General features: G+C 42.1%; 1 long non-coding RNA gene across 6 annotated transcripts; it reads right to left on the reverse strand.

Moving 5' to 3' along the window:
- Positions 1 to 4,556: 4,556 nt before the first annotated feature.
- Positions 4,557 to 16,501, reverse strand: LOC140532512 (uncharacterized). Of its 6 annotated transcripts, XR_011976555.1 has the most exons (4): positions 14,731 to 16,501; positions 7,921 to 8,062; positions 6,467 to 6,524; positions 4,557 to 5,770 (listed from the first exon to the last, which is right to left on the reverse strand). It is a non-coding gene; the product is annotated as an uncharacterized lncRNA (long non-coding RNA). The 6 variants fall into 6 exon arrangements; XR_011976552.1 differs by having other exon boundaries at positions 4,557 to 6,524; positions 7,957 to 8,062; XR_011976551.1 differs by having other exon boundaries at positions 4,557 to 6,524.
- Between the last annotated feature and the right edge of the window lie 8,115 nt (positions 16,502 to 24,616).

Genomic DNA, 24,616 nt, shown 5'->3' on the forward strand with positions numbered 1-24,616 from the left:
TGGTTTAGGAGGAGTATGAGATAAATACAAACCTCTGATAAAGATTTTTTTAAAATTTCACTTCAACATTTATTAAGCACCTACTGTATGTGAGTCCTGTTATCCAAATATTTTTAAATGACACCATCCCTGCCCTCAGGGAACTCAGTTTCCATTAGGAGGTTGGCTGAAGTGTATTAGACATTCTTAACCTAGACAAATCATTACAGCATATTAGATGACTTTGAAAACTTCTGAAGTCTAAATGACAAGGATCATGTCATGGATCTAGAACCCTCAAAGAGTTGTTTGCAGTGACTAAACCAGGGTCACACAGATATGAGAGGCCACATTTAAACCTCGGTCTCTTTTATTCAAGGGTCAGAGATCTAAAAGGAATATTAGTCCAATGCCCTCATTTTACAAATGAGGAAACTGAGGCATAGAGCAGCATAGTGACTTACCTAAGGTCACACAAGTGGTAAGTAGCAGAACTGGAATCTGAACCCTCTGCCTCTAAATCCCTTGTTCTTTCTACTGCACCAGGCTGCCAGGTCTAGGACTTGGTCACCTCCTTCCACGCTGCCTCTGAAATCCAAAGCCACTTTGTAATAGAAAGATGAAAAAAATCAATGAGCTACATTGGGTGATTTTGTAAAAGTGTCTCTAAGATATCATGCAAGAGATGAAACTTTCAACTTCTTGCTTTTCTGGTGAGTTGACAACTTGTTAATATCCTGATGTCATTCAGAATTCAAGTGCCATGTCAGCCTTGAAGCCATACATTTGTAAGGGGAGTCAACTCAACCACAATCAGAATTTTTAAAAAATATCTGATGGAATCTTTCATTACTTTCCCTATCTGCCTTTTAGTCTTCAAAGAAAATAAGGAGGAAAGAATCCCATTCTGTAATCTACTACACTTTTAAAGAATCAAATGCTTCTAAGTGTCTGATTTGAGCTAATTTTTGACGTGATGTGAAAAGTCTCAGTCCTTTCATACAGGATTAGGCTCACTAAAAGTTGGTGATTAAAGCAACAGAACCACATCGATAACTCCCAGAAGCACCCACTGCCTCACTTATCATTCATTCCACAAACATTTGGGGAGAACATTTTGGGCAGCAGGATCCATTCAGGGTGTGTTTTCTTAGCCCCTCCCCTTGGTTGGCACTTTGGATGACTTGGGACAGGGAATGCTTCCATAGCTCAATATGGGGTTACAGATCAGTTTCAAGGGTGGGAGAATGCTTGAGCATGCATGGGTTGGTGAGTCAGTATGGCCACACATTTGGCATTCCAAAGGCCTCCAAAATATATTTGCCATGTGGCCAAAGTGTTGAATTAAAAATATATATATATGTACATATATACACATATACATGTGTATATGTATAAGCTTCTATGCTTATTGGGTTTTGCATAATCTTTTAGGACGTAGGCACAAACCTGATAGCTCCAATTTTTTTGGGTGAGAATGTAAGAAGATGGATTAATAGTAGGAGATCATTGACTGCTTATCATATAACACTTTACAAGAGACATAGGTATTTCATTTTCTCAAATCAAATGCAGTTTTTGTGGTTTCCATCACTACTTTGGTACCCAACTTTTTATTTTCTCTCTATTAAAATAGATTATAGTCCTAAGAAAAGCCAAGTTTTCTTCCTAGTAACTTATTTAAAGAAAGAAACGACTTAATATATTCCAGTAGCATCCAGTGGAGTTATGATATATGCTGCCCTTTACTGCTTTCTCCAAAGATGAGCTGCAAAGCATGGGTATGGTTAAAAAGCCACTCAGAGCTGTAAATTGTAGAGATATAACTAACTTCCTGTCCTGCCATGATTCATTTACACACAGTAGGACCATGAGAATGAGCTCCTTCCATAAGGCTTCTGAAGCTCATATGCTCAAAACATGGTGACCTGGCATTACCCACTCCATTTCAAGGTAAACTGGAATTTTATCTGTTGAAGATTAAACCACAAATTTACATGTATATTAACTTGGAATGGACATTAATATGGAATGGATTTTATCAAAAAGTGGGGTAGACTTTGATCAAATACATTTCTGTATTATTATGTTCATACTCTTTATAAAATGAATTGAAAGAAACAACTCTAGCCTATTGCTCAAGATTCCATTCTCTGTGTCTTGCTTCAGGGGTATGGATTGAAATTGCTTCATGTTATACCTCATGACATCACCCCAAAAGATGTTAGTCAGTTGGTCAATTAGCAAACATTTATCAGTGCCTATTATGTGTCAGGCGCTGTGTTAGATACTGGGGTTACAAAGACAAAGAAAGGAACACCCTTGCCTTCAAGGAGCTTATATTCTAACGAGGAGACGTACATATATAAGTATATACAAAATGTATACATATGTTTAAGATAATTTGTCTTGATAATCAAGATGGTTCCCCAAGAACTTTTAGTTCTTGGATTATAGAGTCCCCCATGCAGACTAAGAGCTAAGTTGGTCTTGGAGGGCTTTCTGGAGCACAAAGTTTTACCTGAAACTGTTGAAATGGTTGTGGAAATGGAGACATGACAGGGAAAGTCAGTGGGCCTTCAATGAATGTTCAAACGTAGACTTATTTATTGCCTACAAGGCAAACATAAGGTTTGACCCTAGAGTATTATTATACCTAGTCTGGAGAATTATAAGGGCCTAGAGTTGAGTTGTTTTTGTCTAGTCGTGTCCAACTCTTCATGACCCCATGTGGGGTTTTCTTGGCAAAGATCCTGGAGTGGTTTGCTGCTTTCTTCTCTAGTTCATTTTACAGGTGAGGAAACTGAGGCAAACAGGGTGAAGTACCTTGCCCAGGGTCACACAGCTACTAAGTGTCTGAGGCTGGATTTGAACTCAGAAGGATGAATCTGGTTCCAAGTCCAGCACTCTGTGCCATCTAACTGCAATAGAGTTGAGTGAAACTAATTCAAGAAAAGTACTTTGACTCTTCTTCTACTTTGCTCTTGCTCTCTGTTACTTGTTTTATTTTGTTGTTGGTTATTGGAATCTCTCTCCGATGTTCCATCATGGCATAAGGGGAACCTGGCTTTTGGGAAGCTACACCAGCAGATCATCAGTCCTGGCAGGACCTGCCAGACTGGACCAGCTTCAAGCTTAGGCCACAGGAGGAATGATGGGTCTGTTGTCCAAGCACTTGCCTAGAGAAGGAATCGTAGCCATGGTTGGCCATAAGGTGGGGGGTACTTCTGGTCACAGTCATTCTCAAAGACCATCTCAGTACCAAATTACATGATGTTTGTGGGCTGTTGAAACCAAAGATCCCCGATTTGCTGTGTGTGTGTATTTGTGTGTATATGTGTGTTTGTGTATGTGTGAGGAAGGGAGAGAGACAGAACCAGAAACAGAGATAGGGACAGAGAGAGAGATGTGGTGTGATGCAATGGATCAGACCTCTCCTTGGAACCAAGAACTGGGTTGAATCCCAAATTTGCTACATGCTGGCTGAGACCCTGGGCAGCTCTACAAGACTGTAAGGGGCCAATTTACATTGGTAGAGGGAGTTTCCTCACCTGGGAGTTGCCAACACTAATGAACCACAAATCATAGATCAGAGTCCCGGTTCTCACATATTGGTATATATATTACATATAAATAATAATAATAGCTAACATTTATATACTGCCTACTGTGTACTAGGTACTATGCTAAGCACTTTACAAATATTACCTCCTATGATCCTTAACCCGGGGAGGTAGATGCTCTTATTCTATTTTATGTTTGAGGAAGTGGAAGCAAACCAAGGTGAAGTGATTTGCTCTGAGTCATATAGCCAGATGTCTGAGATTAGATTCGAACTCTGGTCTTAGGGACTCCAAGCTTGCCTTTTATCCATATATATATGTGTGTGTGTGTGTGTGTGTGTGTGTGTGTGTGTGTGTGTGTGTGTGTATACATATATATATAGACACATCTCTCTCTCTCTCTCTCTCTCTCTCTCTCTCTCTCTCTCTCTCTCTCTCTCTCTCTCTATATATATATATATATATATATATATATATATATATATATATATATATATATATATATATATATATAAAACCGTTGTAGAATCCAAAGAACCAATGGGTTGAAATATATATGCCATGTTGCATATAGTCTATAAATTAATCACTGTGCTATGTGACCAAGGCAGCTGATGGCACAGTGGTTAGAGCGCCAGACCTGGACTCAGGAAGATCGCAACCTCAGATGCCAGCTACGTGACCCTGGGAAAGTCACTTCACCCTGTTTGCCTCTGTTTTCTCATCTGTAAAATAAGTTGGAGAAGGAAATGGCAATTCATTCTAGTATCTTTGCCCAGGAAACCCCAAAGGGGTCATGAAGAGGTAGACATGATTGAAATGACTCAACGACAACTGATCAAAAATTTCCTTACTGATAAGTTGGGTCTCCCCAGAGTTTTTAGGCTCCCTGTGTCTGTGTGGCTGGTTCTGTTCAGTAAACAAAGCAGCTCAGAGGTATGCTGGATAGCACTGTCTGGCCTTGGAGTCAGGAGGACCTGGGTTCATGTCCTGTTTCAGATACTTAACTAGCTGTGGTACCCTGGACAAATTCCTCGTTCTGTAAAATGGGGATAATAATTGGACTCATCTCACAGGGTTGTTGTGGAGAGCAAATGAGATGTACAGGTAGTGATTCACAGACCTTGAAGTGTTATATGAGTGCTAGCAATGATTATTCATCACAGGTTTGGGGCAATCTGAAATCTAGGACATTCTATAAAAATCCAATCTCACTGCAACCCAAAGAATAGGACCCAGAGAAGTTGGAGTGTTGGCCCAAAGTCGCTTGATGGTGGCCTCCATTTCACAAGTAGAACATAAGATTCTTACATTGGAGAGTTTAGGTGGGAAAATGTCAGACCCTCCTGGTCTTTGACTGCCTTCAGTATGAAGTTGGCACCACAACAGCATTTTCTTGGGAATCCTAGGAAAAGAAAAGCTTAACAAAGATTCATTTTCCTGAGTAAGTGAGTAAGAGGATGAATGAATGGACATTTATGATGCACTTGCTGTATACTAAGACACTGTGCTAAGCCCAAGGATACAAATGCAAAAAAACAAAACAAAGCAAAAAAACCCCACAACAATGGGTTAGTCCCTACCTTTGAAGAATTAATAGTTTAATAGGCGAAGACTACATATAGGGGAGTGGTTTTGGTCTGGGAAGTCACAGGGATGGGAAGTAGAATCAGGGCAATCCATTGACCTGTCCTTTCCAGGAATGGGGGTGTCGTTTGAATGACTATTTCAAGACTAAGAGGTAGAAAACTGTGCATATTGTGGGGTAAGGGTGGGGAGCAGGGCTTTGGATAAAGCAGTATAGCAGGAATTCCATGACTGGGATGTGGTGTGGTTAGGGCTGGGACCAGACAGATATGCTGAATTGTCCCCAATCAGGAGAGCCCAGATGGAGAGTTTGGGGGAAGACAACTGGCATAGAGGAAGGATTCCAGACTTGGCGTCAGGAAGGCCTGGCTTCATATTCCAACCCAGACCCATAAAAGTGTGTGATGGGATATGCCACTTAACCTCTGTGCCTCTGGCGTCTCTCTCAGACTTAGCTAGTAATTCTAGATGGGTTGTGATCTGCTTGGAGGATAGGATTCTCAAGGACTTCTCCCATCCATGATGAGATAGAAGGATTTCCCCATACCTAAGACTTGTTGTCCTCTAATTTACCTACCTGTGACAGGCTCCTTGTAATGGGTTGGGATTTAATGTTGGTGCCCTCCATGTAATTTTGGTAGCTGTGAGGAAGAGGGATGGAGATATTCTTTGGATACTGAGAGAATGCATGAAGTGGGGGAGGGGTGGGGAAGACCTGGAAGCAGTTGTAGGTTTGAACATGCTATTTTTTAGAATCTAGAATAGAGGGAAGCCTTTGGATGCTGACTTTATTGGTTCCCAGTTTCCACAAAAGGGATGCTGAATGCAGAAGCAGCAGCCCTCTGCTACAGAGAGTGTGTGGAAATCCTCCATCCTCCAGCTACAGGCTGAGCTATTCTTTCTGAAAATCTGGTGGTGACCTCTTCCTCAAAAAAATACAGTTGCCTGCCAGGGGAACTTTTTGAGGAATGGCCTACTGAATGTTAATAACCCTTAGGCTTACCTCTAACATCTGTCTAGGCGCAGGTCAACCAAACCCCACTTTAGTCTTGTCAGTGACTAGAAGAGAGACCAGGCACATCCCTATTGACTTGTGGTCAAACACTAGTGGCAGAGGGGATGCTGGGACCTATAGACACCTCCCACTTGGTTCAGTTAAAAAGATGCCTTTGGGATACTGTTGACTTCCAGGATGGAGGGTTATTGCTGTGTGCTCATGATCTGCTCTTTAGAGAGGGATCTCAAATGACTAAAAATCTTAAACCAAAACCAGCAGAAAACAAGTCAATCCTTGGTACAGGGTATGGCATGAAGATTAAAGTTTTCTTAGTTTTTACCTGGAATTATTCTGAAGCAGGCCAGCCTGTTGGGTTATGTCCATCACAAAGGCCATACCTAAAATAAAGGGATGAGGAGAGGGACCAGACCTGGGATTTCGTTGGTAGAAGGACCTCAACCAGTTCAGCTGGCTACTATCACTGCCATGTAGTGACTCAGAGAGGTGGCTGCCCTCTGAAGGTAAAACTGCCAAGGAAGCCAGAACTAGATTTAAATGAAACTGGGAAATATTTAACAATACAAGAATAGACACACAATACAATACACAGTACAAAAGATAGAATACAGAAATACAATGCAACATAGATAATGTTAATGTGGGGTTTTCTAAGTCAATATGTGGCAACGGGGATCCATTTCTATTAGAGTTTGAATCCACTGGCCTAGAAATCTGAAAGGTAAGTGACTTGGCCGGGATCAAGGAGCTAGTATGGGTTCCAGGTCACCTTGGCTTCTATGATATATCATCGGTGGTCCAAGGTAAAACCTGTTTTTGTGACATGCTTATTGTGACTAATTGTTAGATGATGTGTTAAGCCTCCTACACTTTTGTTTTAATTTAGGCTGTGATGCTATTCCAGCGTTATAAATCATAAGTAAAATGCACCCATCAGAAATGATGCAGGCAGTGCGGACCAGACGTGGACCAGGAGTGCTATTCATTCAGTTCAGGTGTGCTCTTGAGTTTGCCAAAACTGGATGAAGCGCTGCCATCTATTCTTTTAAAAACAAACAAAAACCCCTTCAGACCCCCCCAAAAACACATTTTTCCACGTGTTTTTAGATTTCCATTTCTGCCACGACATTCTCTTAGCAAGATGGGCAAAAACTCTTGAATGACTTTCTACTTTCATCTTTTAGAAGAAAAAAATTCCATCCATCTTTAAGATCTAGAGAATCTAGAAACCTTTGTTAGCCAGTCTTAATTTATGCATGCAACATTTACCAGCCCTGGGAGAAACGGAAGTAAGAAAGCCACTTCTTGCTCAGGCAACACCATGTTTCCCATATGCCACGTTTGTTTTCTTTGCCTTTTCTTTCTTTTCTTTTTTAAATTTGCTCTTTCAGGAATTTGTCTCTTGTCATCTTTATAAAGCTTTGAAATGGGTTTGCGCAAAGCATCCCCCTTTGTTATAGGCATTAACAACTGTAGTCTGCCTCTGGGCCCTGGTCCAGACCTTTCCTGCTCCCCTGTCTACACTCCTCACTGGAAACAGGAGGATTATATCCAACCCTGTCACCACTGACCCCACAGCTTCCTATTAAAGAGCCTACCAAACTTTGCTGGCTAATGGATTTCTCTTTCCCCTCCCTAGTACTTGGTGCTTATTTTGTTTTATTGTTTATAATTAAAAATTATTTTACTAATAAGAAGAAGGAATACCATGGGTCAGAGTCCTCAAAGTATCCTTTCCCTGAGGGCTGATAAGTTGTTTTTTTTTCAAAAGCTAACCTTGGTATCAGGCTAACGGTTCTCATAAGACAGTACCATGATCCTTTTTTGTCGTTTTCCATTCTATGGCTTCAGGAATCCATTGCAGCCAAGACGATAGGGTCCTTTGCCTGTGTCACTTTTCCTCCCAGTTGTTGTAATTCTGCCAATTAATTGAGAACTAAGCTGATTCACACTAAAGCAGAGCTTTTAATTTGGAAATTATTGCTCATCGTTTGGCTAATGACATTGTTTTTTCCTCCAAATCAAAGTGGCTTCATAGACTATGGCCAAGCGAAGCTTGGTATCTGTGTGGTGAGATATTCGGGGTGTGCACTTTATCCCTTTAGCAGAGCTGAGTGGTGTGGTGGAGAAACACTTGGTTTGGGCTCAGAGAGAGCCCTCATTTCAATCCTGTCTCTGATGGGAACTGGCTGTACAGACAAGTCACTTTACAGACAAGTCACTTAACCTCTTCTGGAAAAGGTGACCAACAGGACCTGAAGGACTTCTCTCACTGTGTGGTTTGGAGGATCAAATGAGATGAATAGAACCCGCATTTAAGCCTTAATGCATTTTATAAGCATCAGTATTAGCATAATTATCAACTAGTTGATTTTCTACCTTTGTCTACAAAGATGGTGCTAAAATCATCTGGGCCTCTGTATATAAGCGTTCCCAGATGTGTTGCTTCCTCACCTGAGTTCCACATGGAAGTGGAGTCACCACAGAATGACAGAAGTTGATTTGAAAGGGACCTCAGAGGCCGTGAAATCTGACTTGTACATGAAAGGAATCATCACTATAGCTTTGTGTGTGCCTCTTCGTATGGGAAGGTGGCTTTTAAAAGTAATATTGTAGGTTCCCCAGAAAAGCCACCCCAGCTCTGAGGCCCTTGCGGGGCAATACCTATTCAAAATCATAGCTCATGAGTCTCCACCAATATGTTTACTTTTACCAGTCAGCCAAAGGACACATTAATTTAAAGCAAAAAGGATGTCTTCAAAGCATAGCATGCAAGTGACAAGAACAGATCTGTCTCTGCACATATGGGGCTACCACTGGGGTGAGGGCGGTAGGTTGAAGCCCTCAAGGAGAAGCCTGTGAAGGGCCATGTGCCAGAAACTTGTGTGACTAGGGCACACATCATGAATTCATTCTATTGGCTATGCTTACTAGCTGTGTGACCCTGGGCAAGTCACTTCACCGTGTTTGCCTCCATTTCCTCATCTGTAAAATGAGAGAAGAAGAAATGGCAGAACACTCCGTATCTTTGCCAAGAATGCCCCAGATGGCATCAGGAAGAATTAGACTTGACCGAAAATGACTAAACAACAAAAACAAGTATTTCTGATTGAGATCCTGTGTCACAAAATCTAGTTTGGGAACAGGGCCACCACCACCACCACCACCGCCATAAAAGATCATGAGAATTATGTGGAGGCTGAGCTTTGTTCTCAAAATACTCCTTGGTTAGTGCATAAGTGAATTGAGGTAGTGGACTGAGAACTAAGTGCCCTCTACCCCTGATCATATTTGTGCTTTTGTTATGGATAGCTGTCAGCAATCAAAAATCTGACTCCTCTGTTCTGTTTTGGCTGGTGTAAGACCTCACCATTGCCCTACATTAAAAAGACCCTACACTATGTGCCAAGCCTTTTTTGGAGGAGTGGGCAATCAGGGCAGAAAATGGCTCCTTGTCTCCAAACATAAGGAGTGATGTTGGAAATTCCCATATTTTACCACATTAGGCTCTATGAGTTCTGACTGGAAAATTCCTCCTTATCTTTGGGTATTGGAGCTGGTAGAGTTTGACTGGGAAACAGAGATCCCTGAAAGAAACTGGCATGCAGGATAATGACAGGATGATTTGGGATTTTTCTAAGCCAAAATAGATCTTCCCTCCATTCCCCACTCCCTTAGAAATTAGTGGAAAGGCCCCTCCTGATACCTCAAAGGATTGTACATTTAGAGCTGGACGGGTCCTGAGAGTCCAATTATCCTATCCTACAGATGTGTAAATTGAGCCTTGTGCAGGATCACCTAGGCGCCAAGTGTCTGGAGCAGAATGTGAGCCCAGGGCTATCCCTGAGGCACTGTTTCTTTTCAGTAACCAAGAAAGATAGAACAAAATTGGAAAAACCGTTGTGGTTTTCTTGTTTAGAGATCTAACTTCAGGTCTCAAGCTCTGAGCACATCTGACTTAGTGTGCTCTTATTTTGTGTACTGTTTATAAGGGGCAGTAGCATAGGGGATAGAGTGCTGGTCTTGAGTCTTGAAGACCCACATTCAAATCCCACCTTTGAAACTTGATAGCTTGGGTGACTCTGGATAGGTGACAACCTCCCTGAGCCTGTTTCTTCATCTGTGAAATAAGGTGGACTTCATGGCCTGGAAGTTCCCTCCCAGCTCCAAATCTTTGATCACAGGCTCTCTTTAACATGGTAAGGTCCTTTCAGGCCAAAGTAAGGGCACCTCCAGGCTTTCTTTTTTTTTTGGTGCTCAAGCTGCAAAGGTAGCTTGCTCAAGGTCTTACAGAATATAAGTAGTTAAGCCAAAATTTGAACCCAGGCCCTTGTACCCCAGAGTCTTTGTCTTTCCCCATGATATCATTCTGACCTCCCAGGGGAGCACTTATTGTTTATCTACCTGTCACTATCATTTCTTTCTCCTGAAAGAAGAAATAAAATTGATAGAAATTAGTAGACAACTGAAGCCCAAGGGAATACTTCATGTAAGAAAACCTTTCATTAGAATCACTAAACTTAGAGGAAGAAGAAACCTCCGAGCTTAGCGAGGCCATACTTCTCAGAAAACTAAGGCCCTGAGAGTGACTTGGCCAAGGTCTTGCTGCTGGACTTGAGAGCCAGAAGGGACCTCAGAATGTCACTCAGGCATTTTACAAGTGAGGAAACTGAGGCCCTGGGAGGGAAATAAATTTACCCAACATCATATGTTGCAGAGCCCAGATTCAGCTCATGTCTCTGGACCCTAGATCTAATGCTCTTTCCATCATGACATGAACAGAGAAATGTTTCTATTGATTTTACAACTTCTAAATGGTGGCCCAAGGCTTTCCCCCATAGAAAGTAAACACAGCCGCTGCAGCCTAGTCTCCAGGGTGATTTTTCACTGGTGGCCTCTAGAGGTCAGCACAACATAAGGAATGGAAGTGCGTCCTTCAGGTGAATCGCATTCCCTTCAGGTTAGCCAGACCTGCCCATTTCGGGTTTTTTCGCAAGGTTTCATCCAAGAGCTGCCCAACAGCGTCTCAAAAGTGGCCTCATGATAACAGGCGTAAGAAGGAAAGACTGGAGGAGAATCGCAAGGCAGGAAGTTGAGCTAGACCTGGGAAGCTCTTGATATTTAAAGACTACAGTCTTAGACTTCACTCTCAGAACCTCAGTCTCTTCATCTATAAAGTGAAAGGGAAAGCCTTCAGAGGTTCCTTCCAGCTTGAGACTAAGGGATCATGTACCCAAAGGATGTTTGCTTTGCTTTTCTCCTTAAAGACTGTCAGCTACAACTACTCCTCCCCCTTCTTCGCCCCCACCTCCACGTTGTATCTCTCTACAGGGACGGCTACTCAGTGGGCAGTCAAAATCATTAATTGACTGGGCAATCATAAAATCTAATCTGTTCAAATATAATGGAAATAAATGTGAAGTCCCATACCTGGGTTCAAAAGTCAACTGTATAGGAACATGAGAGACACAGACGAAACTTCATATTGGAAAGGATCCAGAGATGTTACTGCACTTAATGTAAAAAGTTTAACATAGCAGCCAAGAAAGCAAATGTAATCCTAGGTTACTTTAATGGAACCATGAATTCCAAATGAGGGCAATAAGGATGCCCAAAGATGGAAGTGGGCAGCTAGGTGGCACAGTGACTTCACATCTGGCCTCAGACACTGACTAGCTATATGACCCTGGGCAAGTCACTTCACCCTGTTTGCCTCAGTTTCCTCATCTGTCAAATGAACTGGAGAAGGAAATGTACATCCCTCCAGTATCTTTGCCAAGAAAACTCTAAATGGGGTCATGAAGACTTGGACATGACTGAAAAACAATAAACAAGTGATGTAAGCATCTTAAGTTTTTGCTTCTTAGTGCTAAAATGTAGAGCGCCCTGGCAATGTATTTATATTCCAATAGGAGGAAAAAATTTAGCTTATCACCTAATTAGCAAGAATAAGGAGTTAGAATGAAGCCAACTTGTGGATGACACTTCTCCCAACCCTAACCCCAAACACCAAGAAATATTCCCCAGCTTTCTTACCTCTCCTCTCTAACAACTGACCTCAAGAATATTTTTTTAAAAAATCAATAGTATCAGTGCCTTAAATTATTTCCCCATGCCCTTTAAAATTCAAATCATAATATTCTTAAAAGATCAATGTAAATGATTATGGAAGGATATAAGCAAGATTCTTATAGGGATGTTATTGGAGGCGATACCTCATCCACATGGATGAGATTCCATTACATTGTTAAAAGAAATATGAATTATGGTATAGAGTTTTAAAAAAACACAAAGCAAGGCATTCTTTAAACTGAAAAAAACAAGTTGGAATAGTACAAACAACTTCGTCATCAATTTAACAAATAAATGTGTGCTTGTACATGTATGTAAAATTCAAGGTATTGAGACCAATAAGCATTTATTAAGCACCTACTATTAAGACAAGACTGTGCCTTTTACGTATCTTTCTACTCTGTACTTTATAAGCTCTCCAAACTTCAAGGCAGCTTTGGGGATTCCCTAGCGCTTGGGAAAATTGGTTCTTCTAGATCTTTCTCTTGGTCAACTTGTAGATTGTTCTTTAAGAATTATGGAACCTTCACTGACTGCACAAATGATCTTAGGAGTTGTCTGGGGAGAGACTCAGCCCAGGTTTTAAGAGGATCCTTCTGGAGTGTCCCCATGTTTCAAGATGAAGACCATCCCTGAGTACTAAAATAAGATTTAGACCTTAGAGGTCACTGTAGTGAGTTTGACCCACTCACTTTATGGGCAGGAACAGTGCCCAAGGCAGGACACGAAGCAGAGTATGCTTGAACCTAATTCCTCTAATTCCTTAAGACTTTCTTTTTTTCTAATTTAAAATGTTTATTTATTTATTTTCAGTTTTCAACATTCATTTCCACAAAATTTTGGGTTCCAAATTTTCTCCCCATCTCTCCCCTCTCACACCTTGTAATGCCTTGCATTCTGATTACCCTTTCTCTTCTATCACACCGCTCCCTTTTCTTACTCCCATCTTCTCTCCTTTCTTGTAGGTCAAAATAGATTTCTGTACCCCATTACCTGTATTTCTTATTTCCCAGATGTATGCAAAAACGTTTCTCAACCTTCGTTCCTAAAACTTTGAGTTCCAACTTCTCTCTCTCCCTCCCCACCCATCCCCACTGAGAAGGCAAACAATTCAATATAGGCTGTATAAGTGTAGCTATGCAAAAGACTTCCCTAACAGTCATGTTGTGTAAGACTAACCATATTTCCCTCCATCCTATCCTGCCCCCCATTTATTCTATTCTCTCTCTTCTGACCTTGTCCCTAAGACTTTCTTTTAAAAAAAAAATGGGCAGATTGGTGGTGGTGGTGGTGATGATGGGGGCAATCAGAGTGCTTGGTGTTTTGGGGTGGGGGAGGGGAGAAATGGGGAGAAAACTTGGAACCCAAAATTTTGTGAAAATGAATGTTAAAAGTTAAATAAAGAAATTTTAAAAACTAAAAAAATAAAAAGAACTATAGAAATGGCCAAAAAAAAAATGGAAATTTCTTAGTCTCCACTTTGGAACAAATGAGGCGTTTTCACAAGTTCCCAGGGCAGCCTGAGGGTTTTAGAGGGAGTTTCATGGAGGCTGCTCTCCTGGAAAGAGTGTTGAAGTGAGGTAAAGATAGTTCCTACTTGTTCTAGACAGCAAAGTACACCCCTATGGATGGAATGAGAGGGAATGGAAAGGACTTCAGGGAAAATAAACTGACAGGAACTTCCCAGCCCTGCTGAATTTATTATTCTTATCAAGGAAAAGATACTGAATAAGAGAGAAAAAAAATGATACGGAGACAGAGAAACACAGACATAGAAACATAGAGAGACACAGAGTCCAGGAAAAGAATAGAAAATGACACTTGGTTTTAAAGATGAAGAAGTTGATACAGAGGGGAAGTGACTTGCCCAAGGTCACACAGCTAGATAAGTAGCAGAACTGAAATGTGACTCAGAATTTAGGGCCCTTTCCACAATACCAAGCTACACAGCTCAGATCCAAATATGCAACAGGCAAGTAATTTCGCCTGTCTGGGCCTCATTTTCCCCATCTGTAAAATAAAGACTGAACTAGATAAATAAAAATGGCAGAAGTCTATAAAGGTCAGCCTTCACACAGAAAGACTTATCCATAATATACAGGTCACTTCAAAATCCAAGAAGGCAGGAGTGTAGGAATTTGTGTGGGCATGTATGGGTGTGTATGTTTAAATGGAAACTTGGATTCTTTTCGATAAGCATCTCCCAGCCATGGCCCAGAGCTCACACTGGAGAACTCCATTCTGAAGAAAGTCCAGCCATGTGTGGCTGGCTGGCCATGCACCATTTCTTTATCTGAGGGCCATACACATGGGGCATTTTCCTTCTCCACTTTGCCTGAAGCCAAATCAGCCAGATCTGCTGGACCCACGGAGACGATAAGGGATAGGCTTTTTTTAGACCTGCCTGACTTCTGTCCTGGGATATTGCAAAGCTATGGGAGGAACTGGGCTGACAGGTTTGCTGAATTACTGAGTGGCTACTAACTCAATGAAAGTCTTTGACTATGGACTCACCTGACCCAGTGCTTGGATCCAATGACTCCCAGTGTCTGTGTGGCCACATGCTCTCTTCCTCCTTGCTGAGTGCTTCTCTGAGGCTGCTTAATCAGACTTTCTGTCCCCAGGAAGATGACTCAGTGGCTGCTGGCTTATTCACCCAAGGCTTAGGGGTCACTGTGGAAGGTTCCAAGTGTAGAGCAGACTTTTACTTCCAAATTTGCAGAGTACAGTAAGAGAAATGTATTGGAAGGAAGGCCAAGGGGATTGCTGAAGCACCAGCTAGGTCAGCTGCCCTCCCCACTAGGCCTTGGGGAGCCCCAGAGCCTGAGAATAGGGACCCAACACTTCGGCTTCCTCCCAGGTGCCCTCACTGCCACCAACTCCAGAATCACCGTGGCCTGTCTTCCTATATGACGTAGTGGAAAATATGCTGCACTTGGACCTGAATTGGAATTCTGCACCAGACCTTGGCTATGTGACTACGTATAAGTCATTCAACTACTCCAAGCCTGTTTCTTCATATAAAATGGGTATTGCCTAACACATGGGAGTAACGTAAATGACCTTTTAGAAGTGCCTTGAAAGCCTTAAGATGCCACAGGAATAGCAATTATTATTATAGTTATCATCATTATTGGAGGGAGCTAGGTGGCTTAATGGATAGAGTGCTAAGCCTGGAGTCAGGGAGACCTGAATTCAAATCTGGCCTCAGAGACTCACCAGCTGTGTGACCCTGGGCAAGTCACTTAACCTCTGTTTGTCTTAATCCACTGGAGAAGGAAATGGCCAACCATTCTAGTATCTGTGCCAAGAAAACCTCACATGGGGTCACAAAGACTTGGACGTGACCCAACAACAATTTCTTGTTGCCATGAATTGGACTTTCCTCCCAAATATTCTCAATGACCTATCTTTATTCAAGGCAAAGTCCTAGGGAACTAGAGGACCTTGGTTCAGATTGTCACAGGGCAGTATCAGTGGATAGAATGTTGTATTTGGAATCAGGAAGACCTGTCTTTAATCATGCCTCAGACACTCACTAGCTGTGTCTCAGTTTCCTCATTATTAAATGAAAAGTTCAGATTAAATGGTCTCTGACTCCCAACTCTAGGTCTGTGATCCCTAAAGGGTCCTTCCAACCCTAAATCCAGTGAACGCACAAGTATCCACTGTGCAGATTGTCTCATCCTTCCAGTCTTCCTCCCATAGGTCATCATGGCATGGCTTTTAATGAAAATTAGAAATGTGCCAAGAGACTGAAAATGCATCTATGGTCTGAGAATCACCCTAATTGGACTTAGAGAGACTCCTCTCCAAAATGCTGACTGCCAGGGAATGATGATTTTGACTAGGAAGCCATTTGTCAGTGGGTGGAGGGGAAGCCATCTTTATCAGTGGAAGGATTCCATGGCAATGGAATGCTGAATCTTTGAGATTAAGAAAGAAAGTGGTTTGGGAGCCAGCTACAGTTGTGCCTGAACAAGTCACAAGGCCCCCAGTGCTCCAAGACAACTCTCTCAGACCATAAATTCCAGAGCAGATGCCAGTCTGCACTGGGAGAAGGGTCCTTATCAATGAAGTCAGAGGTCTAATTCAAAAAGGGAAAGAAGAAAGAAATGAATTGCCTTCCCTGCGCCCAGCACATATCCAGACCACCTTCCAGCTGTCCCTTGGATCCCTTGCTCCTTGTCAGGGATCTCTTTAGGTAAAAGAAGATTTATGGTGGGGTTGGTCTAAAACATATTTGAGAAGCTCAATCTGTTGGGGAAAGAGACCCAGAAGATGCTTGAGTGTGTATGTGTGTGTGTGTATGTGTGACTTCATAATCAGCTGGTTTGGAATTGCCACACCCTTTCTCTGCTCCATTACTAGGGCAGGTGACTGGAAGCACCCATTTCATGGATATCTAGTTACAAATGGTGTTGGTGGCTCCTCTCTTCATCTTTTCCCTCATGGAATTCTTGGAGTATTCATCATACAACTTCCCAAATGTCCTGAGGATGCTGTGGCACATGAGGTTTGAGGGGACTTCTAGTTCTGTAGTGTAGTGTAGCTAGGAAGGCAGATATGCACTGGGGAGTGAGGGGAAAGGAGAAAATGGAAAGAATCTCAGATCAGGAGCTTCTTTTATTCCCTTTTCTTCTCCCTCCCTCCCATGCCCATAGGCAATAATATGGAGGTCTGTCCGTGGTGCTGCTCTGTGTGTGTGTGTGTGTGTGTGTGTGTGTGTCTCCTCTCTCCTTTTGTGACTTTATTCATTCCCATGGCTCTCTCTCACTTCCCATAATCTTCCCCATTTGCCTAGAGTACATATCTATCCAAATATCCTATGGGCACCTAAATCTCAAGAATTACACTCTTGCGGCCTCTGTTTTCTCATCTGCAAAAAAAAAAAAAAAAAAAGTGAGAAGGCTTGGACTCTATGAGGCCATATGGTCCAAGGAAAAGAGCCCAAGACCTGTAGTTAAAGAATCTGAGCTCACCTTACCTCTCCTACTTACTACCTGTGTGACCTCTGACAAGGGATTCTGGACTCTTGTTTTCTCACCCATAAAAAAATTGATGAGACTATATTAGGCCGTAAGGTATATCAGAAAGGACACTAGACAGAGTCAAAGATCCTGAGTTCAAATCCTGGACTCATTGCATGTGTAACCTTGAAAAAATGATTTCCTCTCCCTATGCCTCACGTTCTTTATCTGAAAAATTAGAAAATTGGACTAGATGACCTCCATGTACATTTTAGTCTTGCCCCAAATAGCCATAAATATTACATATTATCTCAAGCATCTCACCCATAGAATGAGCATTTCATTGCTTAAAAGTTATGGTGTGAATAAACTATCCTTTTTCACTGGATGAGGCTTTCATTTGTGGTCAATCAATAAGCATTTATGAAGTTCCTACTGTGTGCCAGGCATTGTACTAGGTACTGGGGATACACAGATAAAAACTGAGGCAGCCCCTGCTCACAGGGAGATCTCATTCCAAGGTTGCGATAAAATGTCTGCTATTTCTTGGTGCATTCTATGCCTTCATGAAAGGATCCTGGACTTCTTTTCTTTTTTTAAAAAATAGCATTTTATTTTTTTTGTGCTACATGTAAAGACAATTTTTAACATTCATTTAAATTAAATTTTGAATTCCAAATTTTTCTCCCTCCCCTCCCCCTTTTCTAAAACGGTAAGCAATTTGATCTAGGTTATATATGTGCAATCATGTAAAACACATTTCCATATTAGTCATGTTGTGAAAAAAGAAACAGACCAAAAAAGAAAAAACACAAAAAAATAAAGAAAGCCAAAATGGTATGCTTCAATCTGCATTCATCATTCCTTTCTCTGGGTGTGGATAGCATGAACTTAATTTTCTACATGCAGTTATCTTGTACTAATCCCAGAATTAAAACCTTACAGTTATTTAAGCCATACCTGTACGCAATCAGACACAAGAGCAACCACTTGTTAGCAAAGGCTGGAAGACATAAGAAGCATAGATACAACATCTCCTTCTTTGCATGTAATTAGGATTCCCATCTTGTCCATTAGTGAGGCAGAACCTTGAACAAGCTGAGGGTGGGGATGCTAAAATCACCAGACAGGGTATCTGTGGACTCTCTAGGGCTTTGTGAAAGCTTCTTCCCCTGGTGCTCTGTCCATCTGTTCAGGGAGCTGGAGGAATATCTTCTCTGGCTGCCATGTTTGTTACCATCTGAGCTTCTTCTACTCTACTCCCTGACCTCTGGGGAGAGCTGCTCAAAAGGGCCAGCTTGGACTCTTCTGTTACAGGACCCCCTACTGCCATCCCTCCTGACCTTCTTTTCCCAAGTCAGTGAGGGGAAACTCCTGATTAGGGAAGAGGTAGAGGCAGGTTTGTTGATGAAGGCAGACCTGAGGCAGTTCAGATGGGGAAGGGGGATTGCCAGGCCTTAAGACATGAGGTCCTGTGACAGGAGGGGCCATAAGACACTGCCCCTTCTCAGGGAAGGGAGACAAATATCAAGCTACTTTGGACAAGTCACTTAACCTTTTAAACCTCAGTTTCTTCATCTGTAAAATGAAGGATTGAGCTCAATGGACCCAGGTTCCCTTGCACTTCTAAAGGGATGATCTATGAGCCTAGTACTGAGTACATAGTGTATGCCTGTTGGGCTGAAGGGAGTGCCCTGTTAGTGGAAGTGAACCATTCAATTCAAAAAGTATTTATAAAGTACCTACTATGTGGCAGATATTGTACTAGGCACTGGGGAGAGGGACTGGATTTGTGATGTCACTGAGAGAGGGAACTCGCAGATGAGGAAACGCCCTCTACCAATGGAGGTTGACACCTTGCCTGTAACTTAACATTTTAGTGTGCTGAGAAATGGTCTATTCAGGGTCACATAGCCAGTGTGTCAGAGGCTAGTCTCAGCTTCCTCACCTGTAAAATGGTTCAGATGGGTATTGGCCCTCCTTTCCAGCTCTAGACCTAAGATCCTGATTCTGTTATTCCTGTTGCTTAAAGGTGGTCACAAACTCTCTCTCTGCTCTGCTTCTGGCCATGGCCAACTCTCATACCATTTCTACTATCGCCATCATCAGCACCATAGAGGGGACAAATGGGTGAGTGAGTGTGGATGGTAGAATTGTTGGACACAAACTCATCTCCACTACTGGGAAAATAACACCCTTAGTGCACACACCTTCCTGAAAAGGAAAGGAAGAAGCCTTGTTGGGTTGGCTGGCACCACTCTCAAATCCACCCCCATGTGCCAGTTTCCATAAAACTGGAACCAACTCCCCTATGCTTAGCACACCCAGGAAAGCCTATTCCGGGGGAAGTTTTTTAAACCTAGCTTTCAGAGGAGCTGGGGGAGGGCCCCTGCCAGAGGGAGCCTGAAGCCCTGATGAGGGGCTGCTATTGCTTGGGATTCTGGTCAGGACTGGCAGCAAGGTGGGGCTGCCTGTCACTAAGCCCAAGGGGACTGAGGAAGAGCCTACAGACTTGAAACTCAAGCTGCAGGAAAAGACAATGCTCTCAATTTATTGTTTTTGGGTGAGAAAAAAAGGCCCTTTTGTCTTTTTTCAATAGCATGCTTTCCACTTTACTCTCAGTGAGTGCCACACAGTGTGTGGGGAAGCTGGGAAGAACTAAATCAGTGAAGGATAGAAGGGACAGCTGCTTAGCCTTTACCTTCAGCCCTTTTCTAACTGCATTGGGAGAAGGGAGATCTTTCCCTGGGATGGTCCTATCAATCAATCAACTAGGATTGACTAAGTGCCTACTGTGTATTAGACACTGCACAAAATGCCAGGGATACAAAGAAAAATGAAATGTTTCTTGCCCTCAAGAAGATCACCTATCAGTGGAAAAATATAAACAAAATTTTAACTAAATACAAGGTAATTTCAGGGGGAAATCAGGAGGAGAGATGGCCAAATGGTTACTTAATTATTATCTTCAAATAAAGACAGAGTTTTCATGAAGAAGTTACCAACCCCACTGCCTTCTTATTTAAAGTGAACCCAATAAGAGGACATAGAATTCAATGAGACCCACAAGAAATCTGAATTGGCCATTAGGAAGTATTTCTTGATCATTGGGTGATAAAACATGAATTGGGATGCCCTCCAGAGGGCTTCCATGAGATGCTTTCTCAAGTCACTTAACCTGTATTTGCCTCAATTTCCTCAACTGTAAAATGGGGATAATAATAGCAGGGTTTTTAGGAACATCAAATAAGATCATATTTGTAAAGTGTCAAGTGCCTGGCACATAGCTGGTACCATATAAACACTAATTTCCTCCTCCTGTCACCTGAAGACATAGAAGTCTCATCCTGAAATTATTTTACCTGGGAAAGAGAAGCTTTTCAAACCTTGTTCTGCCAGGAGGCAGACCCACAAGGAAGTAATCCTGAGGTAAGGGACTGGTCATTAGGTGTAGGCCAAATAAGCATACTTTGGGTAGGGGTGGAGGTGAGCTCAGGATGTTGTTACAGCTAAAAAATGCCTTTGGAGGAGGTCAGTTGGTTATTGACCTCAGGTTGGGCCTCCTTAATGGGATCTTTTTTGTGGGATCACAACAGATAGTAACACCTGGAATCACTCTCATACCTGCACATGGGCACCCTGGATAAGCTGCTCTAGGTTTAAAGTACTTTGTCAATTCACATCCTCTCAATACTAGAGTTCATGAGCCCCCACCAATGTGTTTACCCTTGCCAGTCAGAGGGCATAATTAGTTCAAAGCAAAGAACTAGTGGAAGAGCTCAAAAAAGGAGCTTTCAAATCAGATAAGAGAAGTAGAAGAAAAACTGGTAAAAGAAATGAGAGCAATGCAAGGGAATTATGAAAAAAAGAGTCAACAGCTTGGAAAAAGAAAACAACTGCTTAAAAGATAGAATCAGGCAAATGCAAAACAGGGTACAAAAATCCACTGAAGAAAACAACTCCCTAAAAAGTACAACTGGACAAATAGAAAAGACAGTGCAAATTGAGGAAAACAACTTAAAAGTTAGAACTGGACAAGTGAAAGCTAATGACACTATGAAACATCAAGAATGAATCCAACAAATTAAAAGAATGAAAAGAATTCACAAAAAAATTTACGTTTTCTTTTAAATATAAAATGCCTCATGAGAAAAACAACTGACCTGGAAAATGGCAATGTCAGAATCATCGAATTACCTGAAAGCCATAATCAGAAGGAGGGCCTGGACAGCATCTTTCAAGAAATTGTCAAAGAAAAGTACAATGATGTCCTGGCACCAGAGGGCAAAACCGGAATTAAAAGAATCCACTATTCACCTCAGGAAAGAGATCCCCAAATAAAAACTCCAAGGAACATGATAGCCAAATTTCAGAACTATCAGGTCAAGGAAAAAATACTACAGGTGAAAAAGAAACAATTCAAATATTAGGGAGCCACAATCAGGATTACACAGAGTTTAGCAGCTGCAACATTACAAGATTAAAGGTCATAGAACATGATTCCTGGAAGGCAAAGGTGCTAGGACTAAAACCAAGAAGTACTTACCCAATGAAATTAAGCATGATACATCAAAAGAAAAAATGATCATGCAATGAAATAAAAGGATTTCAAACTTTCATAAGGAGAAGACCAGAATTAAACCAAAAATTTGATCTTCATTATAAGGACCCAAGAAAAGCATAAGCAGATAAAAAGGGAAAATAGAATAGAATGGATTCAACAGAGCTAAACTGTATACATCTATACATGGGGAGATGATATTTGTAATTCTTAAAAATTGTACCACTAACAGTACAGCTAGAAGGAATATACATAGGCAGAGGGTACAGGTATAAGGTGAATTTGAGGGAGTGACATAAAAAAATAATTAAGAAATGAGAAAGAGAAGCATACTGGGTGCAGAAGGAAGAGAGAGATAGAATGGGGTAAATTATTTCACATGAAGAGGCATGAAAGACCTATTACAATGGAGGGGAACATGGAAGGATGGGCAATAGGCATCACTTAAATAAAAACCTTTTCCATAAACATGGGACATATACCACAAATACATACACCATCAGTGAGGAGATTGGGACACTCCTATACCTCTGAGACATATCATGTAAGGAACATTTATGGTCAGAACACATGCTTCTAAGGGCAACCCATACCTCCCATACTTTGGAGCTGCCACCTACACATTTCATAGGAACAGAGATTTCCAGTAGGGACCTTAGAGAGCATTTAGTTCAAGTCCCTCATTCTGCAAGTAAGAAAACTGAGATCCTATCAACAGGTAGAATTATTTGCTAATGGTCATATAGCTAGTTAGTGGCAGAGACAGATGTAGCACCTGGGACTAGACTATCTGACCAGTGCTCTTTCCCATCACATTGCCCCTTGATGATCATGCTCAGTCATTATGCAGCTGGTTTTCTATCTGACCTCTGGGATGAATTTTAACACTGTAGGAGCTGTTGTCTCACTATGGAGAAATCCTGAATATGCCTTCTATTATCATGAAAAGTTCTACCAACAGGCGCTTCCAGACACACAACTAGGATGGGCCCCTGCCAGACACTGGAGGGCATTGTTCCAAGCGCTGTCCCTGCCCCCTTTCCAAAGCACCCCTATTGTTCTTACACAAACAATGCTTGTCCAGTCCTGACATGATGTCAGAATCACTTTGCTGCAGCTGCTGGCAGCTTTCTCCCTCTTTAATGCTGAAATCAGTCCATTAGTCAGTTTAAAAATTCAGTGAATGCCCAAGAGGCATTCTATGGTTCTATGAATTAATTTTGCCTAAAGACAAAAATTGCCTTGCTCCAATTTGCTTAATTAGGAGGTGAGAAGCAGAGAGGGAGATCTGAATGCTGGATGACAGTCAGGATCCACAAGGATCTTGACAGGTCCTAGGGAACTGAGCTGAATCTGTAAGATAAACCTTATCAGAAACAAATGTAAAGCCTTACATTTGAGTTTAAGAAATCAATTTCTCAAATACAAGATGGGACTAGTGTGGCGATGTGCCTCTTTTTCTGAAAGAAATCATCTCAAAGATTCCACTTGAACTGCTTGGCCCCAGATGGAAATACCAGGAGCAATGGGTAGGGGACCCAGAGCCAAATCTGACCCCTCTAGAAGGGCCCCCCATGGATGGCATAGGCTGCCACAGGAAGCAGTGGGTTCTCCCTTCTTGGAAGTCTCCAAGCAGAGTCTGAATGGCCAATTGTTAAGTGTGTTCTAGTGAGGGTGGTGGAATAGATGGCAGTGGAGGTCCCTTCCATCTCTAAATTCTGTGGGGAAGACCTCAGGCCTTGGACCATCTGTTCTATTTGACCTAACTCTCCACTGTGAGGAAGAAACAAAATCTAGTGTGTAGCAGAGGCAGTCTGGTGTTTCCCTTGATCCCTTCCAATTCAATAGAATCCAACAAGCATTTAGTAAGCTCTGAGTATATTCAAGGCTCTATACTAGGCACTGGGTATGCAAAGGCTAAAGTAGTCAAGAGTTCCTGCCTTAGAAGCTTCCATTCTACTGGGAATGAGTAGGATCCACCGTGTGAGCAGGTAAATATCCACAAAATGATCTGAAGAAAGAAAGACTGCTGACCACTGGGGGAATGCAGAAGGGCCATCCCCTCCCTCTGCCCCCTGTACCCCAGCTGCATCTTAGGGACCCTGTGGAGGGCGAGGATGGGATGGACAGGACAGAACCATGGCAATCTGGTCATACCACTCATTCTTCCTGTACTAGCCCGTCCTCAATTACCTCCCCAGGCAAGTGCCCCAGAAACATGGACCCAGAAGAGGTTGTGTGATGAAGCAGAAAGACCCTTGGACTTGGAATCTGAGCATCAGAGCTTGAGTCCCAGACTTGCTTCCTGTGTGACCCTCTCTTCTCTGGGCCTCAGTTTACTCATCTGTAAAATCAATCAACAAACATTTATTCAGTGCGTACTGTGAGCTTATCATGAGGCCAGGTCCTAAAAACAAAGCCACCATTGCCCTCAAAGTGATTGCATTTTATCAGTGGAGACACACACATACATGTACATGCATGTTACATGTGTAGGTTTAGGTTACGTTTATATATGTCACGTGTGTTATGTGTTACGTTTACGTGTGTGTGTAAAACAATGAGGGAGTTGGACTATATAATCTTAAGAGGCTACTTCTAGTTCTAACACATATGACCTACCATGGCACTATGCAGTGATAACTGGATTCCCAAAGAGCCTGGGAGAGAGCTACGGAAGCTATTACTATGTCCATTTTGTAAACAGAGGAAACCGAGGCTTGCCCATGGTCATGTACCTAGTACATGACTGAGGTAGCATTTAAGTCCAGTCTTATTCTTTGCCTTTGCTACCCAACTAGGAGTCAAGAAGGGACAGATGTCCTGGAGTCACCATTCAAAAGTCACCAAGCTCTCCCAACTCCCAAAA

This window comes from Notamacropus eugenii, chromosome 3, assembly GCF_028372415.1.
Source record: "Notamacropus eugenii isolate mMacEug1 chromosome 3, mMacEug1.pri_v2, whole genome shotgun sequence".
Lineage (NCBI taxonomy): Eukaryota > Metazoa > Chordata > Mammalia > Diprotodontia > Macropodidae > Notamacropus > Notamacropus eugenii.